We start from the raw sequence: 5,000 nt of genomic DNA, 5'->3' as shown, positions 1-5,000 counted from the left end.
GGACAGGCACTCGGGCGAACGTCATTCAAAACCGGCGCCAGGCGCCAGGTACCGCAGGCCAGCCGCTCCAGAGCTTCAGCGCTCGTACCACACAACAACAACAACACTTCCGCTAGTTTTGAGAGGCACGCGTGGTTCCGCACGCGGCGCACGGCCACTGCCGTGCAGGTAGCGTGTTGCGCGACACGACACGCACATCGAAAGACATGCAGTCTAGTCGGTAATGATCCTTCCGCAGGTTCACCTACGGAAACCTTGTTACGACTTTTACTTCCTCTAAATGATCAAGTTTGGTCATCTTTCCGGTAGCATCGGCAACGACAGAGTCGATGCCGCGTACCAGTCCGAAGACCTCACTAAATCATTCAATCGGTAGTAGCGACGGGCGGTGTGTACAAAGGGCAGGGACGTAATCAACGCGAGCTTATGACTCGCGCTTACTGGGAATTCCTCGTTCATGGGGAACAATTGCAAGCCCCAATCCCTAGCACGAAGGAGGTTCAGCGGGTTACCCCGACCTTTCGGCCTAGGAAGACACGCTGATTCCTTCAGTGTAGCGCGCGTGCGGCCCAGAACATCTAAGGGCATCACAGACCTGTTATTGCTCAATCTCGTGCGGCTAGAAGCCGCCTGTCCCTCTAAGAAGAAAAGTAATCGCTGACAGCACGAAGGATGTCACGCGACTAGTTAGCAGGCTAGAGTCTCGTTCGTTATCGGAATTAACCAGACAAATCGCTCCACCAACTAAGAACGGCCATGCACCACCACCCACCGAATCAAGAAAGAGCTATCAATCTGTCAATCCTTCCGGTGTCCGGGCCTGGTGAGGTTTCCCGTGTTGAGTCAAATTAAGCCGCAGGCTCCACTCCTGGTGGTGCCCTTCCGTCAATTCCTTTAAGTTTCAGCTTTGCAACCATACTTCCCCCGGAACCCAAAAGCTTTGGTTTCCCGGAGGCTGCCCGCCGAGTCATCGGAGGAACTGCGGCGGATCGCTGGCTGGCATCGTTTATGGTTAGAACTAGGGCGGTATCTGATCGCCTTCGAACCTCTAACTTTCGTTCTTGATTAATGAAAACATACTTGGCAAATGCTTTCGCTTCTGTTCGTCTTGCGACGATCCAAGAATTTCACCTCTAACGTCGCAATACGAATGCCCCCGCCTGTCCCTATTAATCATTACCTCGGGTTCCGAAAACCAACAAAATAGAACCGAGGTCCTATTCCATTATTCCATGCACACAGTATTCAGGCGGGCTTGCCTGCTTTAAGCACTCTAATTTGTTCAAAGTAAACGTGCCGGCCCACCGAGACACTCAACAAAGAGCACCCTGGTAGGATTTAAACGGGGTCCGCCTCGGGACGCGAAAGCACCCCTTCGGCTCGCCCCACCGGCAGGACGTCCCACGATACATGCCAGTTAAACACCGACGGGCGGTGAACCAACAGCGTGGGACACAAATCCAACTACGAGCTTTTTAACCGCAACAACTTTAATATACGCTATTGGAGCTGGAATTACCGCGGCTGCTGGCACCAGACTTGCCCTCCAATAGATACTCGTTAAAGGATTTAAAGTGTACTCATTCCGATTATGGGGCCTCGGATGAGTCCCGTATCGTTATTTTTCGTCACTACCTCCCCGTGCCGGGAGTGGGTAATTTGCGCGCCTGCTGCCTTCCTTGGATGTGGTAGCCGTTTCTCAGGCTCCCTCTCCGGAATCGAACCCTGATTCCCCGTTACCCGTTACAACCATGGTAGGCGCAGAACCTACCATCGACAGTTGATAAGGCAGACATTTGAAAGATGCGTCGCCGGTACGAGGACCGTGCGATCAGCCCAAAGTTATTCAGAGTCACCAAGGCAAACGGACCAGACAAGCCAATCCGATTGGTTTTGATCTAATAAAAGCGTCCCTTCCATCTCTGGTCGGGACTCTGTTTGCATGTATTAGCTCTAGAATTACCACAGTTATCCAAGTAACGTGGGTACGATCTAAGGAACCATAACTGATTTAATGAGCCATTCGCGGTTTCACCTTAATGCGGCTTGTACTGAGACATGCATGGCTTAATCTTTGAGACAAGCATATGACTACTGGCAGGATCAACCAGGGAGCTGCGTCAACTAGAGCTGAGCAGCCGGCCGCCCGGGAGTGTGTCCCGGGGGCCCGCGCGAACACGCAAGCGTCCGCTCAATTATTCTGCAAACAGGAGGAGGCCGAGCTCCCCTGCACGATACACCTCGAAACCCTCTCAGGTCCCGGCGGCGCGCAGCGCCGTCCTAGGTACTTGGTCGGTTTCGAGAGAGGCGCAATCGCCCGGAGTTAGGCGAGTAGACGGTTTTAGTGCGAACACCCTTGCTCCCAACTGAGCTTGCCGCTGCCGACAGAGGCCCGGGAGCGTGCTGTCGTGGCATTGCCGGCGGGAGACAACACGCGCCACCTATGGTGACCGGCAGCTCCAACGCCAGCGCCACACAAGGGCAAAGCCCCACTTGGGTGCAGAAGCGAACTCTCCCAGCACAGCGCACGCGCCAACACGTCCGCACAACTGCGATACAAACCACCTGCGAGAACCGCTGGGGCGACCGAGCAGCAGACGGCGTCGCGGCGCCGAGTGCCAGGCGGCGGCGCATCCTCAACGCACACAGTCCTCAATCAGACCAGCACACTGCAGATGTCCACCGCGCTTCGCACCGGGCTCGGCTGAACCAACTTTGGCCGCCAGGCGCCGCGTGCAGGGTGCGCCGCAGCGTAGCTGCGCCGCCTGCCGGGCCCGTCGGCTGGCGCTCCTGCCACTCGGCGCCCCCCACCAGCCGGCTGTTGCGCGTGCGCCCACGCAGCGCGCGGCCAACACGCCGGGCGGCCCCCCTTCACCGGCCGGGAACAGTCCCACCAAGCCACCGCCGCGTATCGCTTCATACCCACATGGGCCTAGTCACGTGTGTGGATGTGGCGGGTACCGCTGAAACAACCGGTTAATAGCTGTACCGATCGTCGCCATCACAGATTCACCTCCAGCGTGAACAACCGCTCAACAACGGATTTCCAGTTCATTTGCGTATCTTGGGCAGTAAACGTAGATGTCCACCTACATTTGCGAATTCAACAATTCTTGCATGCCAGGATGTCATGTGTCACGACACGCTACATCAGACCACATACACACTGCGACATGTGCAGAAGAGAACACGTGGAAGGTGGCCCGCGCAAGTATGCGATGTCCCTTCCGCGATCCACTGTCAACCGGCATCTGCGGCATGTCCCAGATATGGAACGCGGTCCACCAGGGTAGCACTTTGTGTGAGGCAATACGACAAAGTCGGAATACACGCGTCACTACATCAGACGGCTCACGCTGACCTGACCTGACCTGACCTGACCTGACTCACCGCACCACCACCCCCAGCGACCCAGGGTGACATACAATGCGTTCGTACGTTCCTCCCACACGCCTCTACGGCGTACCACAGTGCAACCTAGCTGTTATTGGGAGACGAGACAAGTAGCATCGAGCACAACATATGGAAATTGAGATTCGACACCGTTGGGCACAGCCAGCGTACAGTCACACGTATCACACTACTTCACTCTGTACGTAACTACCGATGATCGGTACAGCGTGTGGGTTACGCGTACGACATCAGCGGACAATGGACACAGACCATACCACGACGTACACTGAGGGCGTCGACATCTGAATGCAACTGAACAGCTGCGAGGCTCATTTAACACTCACACGCCAGACCGACCAGCTTGAGAGGACAGAGACACAAAGAGGGGGACAGAGGGGGGGGGGGGCCGATATAGTCCTATTGCAGTACAATTGACAGTGGATAGCGGGAATATGTGGAAAGTAAGCAACACTCGCAAGACATCTACATGAGGATAACAACGACACCAGAGATTCCGAGCAGTGAACTATGTTAGGCAAAGGGACAACGTGGGTTAGGTTAAGGGACAACGTGGGTTAGGTTAAGGGACAACGTGGGTTAGGTTAAGGGACAACGTGGGTTAGGTTAAGGGACAACGTGGGTTAGGTTAAGGGACAACGTGGGTTAGGTTAAGGGACAACGTGGGTTAGGTTAAGGGACAACGTGGGTTAGGTTAAGGGACAACGTGGGTTAGGTTAAGGGACAACGTGGGTTAGGTTAAGGGACAACGTGGGTTAGGTTAAGGGACAACGTGGGTTAGGTTAAGGGACAACGTGGGTTAGGTTAAGGGACAACGTGGGTTAGGTTAAGGGACAACGTGGGTTAGGTTAAGGGACAACGTGGGTTAGGTTAAGGGACAACTTGAGTTAGGTTAAGGGACAACTTGAGTTAGGTTAAGGGACAACTTGAGTTAGGTTAAGGGACAACTTGAGTTAGGTTAAGGGACAACTTGAGTTAGGTTAAGGGACAACTTGAGTTAGGTTAAGGGACAACTTGAGTTAGGTTAAGGGACAACTTGAGTTAGGTTAAGGGACAACTTGAGTTAGGTTAAGGGACAACTTGAGTTAGGTTAAGGGACAACTTGAGTTAGGTTAAGGGACAACTTGAGTTAGGTTAAGGGACAACTTGAGTTAGGTTAAGGGACAACTTGAGTTAGGTTAAGGGACAACTTGAGTTAGGTTAAGGGACAACTTGAGTTAGGTTAAGGGACAACTTGAGTTAGGTTAAGGGACAACTTGAGTTAGGTTAAGGGACAACTTGAGTTAGGTTAAGGGACAACTTGAGTTAGGTTAAGGGACAACTTGAGTTAGGTTAAGGGACAAATTGAGTTAGGTTAAGGGACAAATTGAGTTAGGTTAAGCGATAATCTGGTACAGCCACAGTTAGGTTAAGCGATGATCTGGTACAGCCACAGTTAGGTTAAGCGATGATCTGGTACAGCCACAGTTAGGTTAAGCGATAATCTGGTACAGCCACAGTTAGGTTAAGCGATAATCTGGTACAGCCACAGTTAGGTTAAGCGATAATCTGGTACAGCCACAGTTAGGTTAAGCGATAATCTGGTACAG

The 5,000-nt window shown here is 53.2% G+C and overlaps 1 non-coding gene across 1 annotated transcript; it reads right to left on the bottom strand.

Moving 5' to 3' along the window:
• Positions 1-221: 221 nt before the first annotated feature.
• Positions 222-2,114, bottom strand: LOC126325684 (small subunit ribosomal RNA). Its single transcript, XR_007560281.1, has one exon. It is a non-coding gene; the product is annotated as a small subunit ribosomal RNA (ribosomal RNA).
• Between the last annotated feature and the right edge of the window lie 2,886 nt (positions 2,115-5,000).

The sequence above is a fragment of the Schistocerca gregaria genome, unplaced genomic scaffold, assembly GCF_023897955.1.
Source record: "Schistocerca gregaria isolate iqSchGreg1 unplaced genomic scaffold, iqSchGreg1.2 ptg000932l, whole genome shotgun sequence".
NCBI classification, from domain to species: domain Eukaryota; kingdom Metazoa; phylum Arthropoda; class Insecta; order Orthoptera; family Acrididae; genus Schistocerca; species Schistocerca gregaria.
The sequence above is the reverse complement of the archived record's forward strand: the minus strand, read 5'-3'. Positions and strand labels throughout refer to the sequence as shown.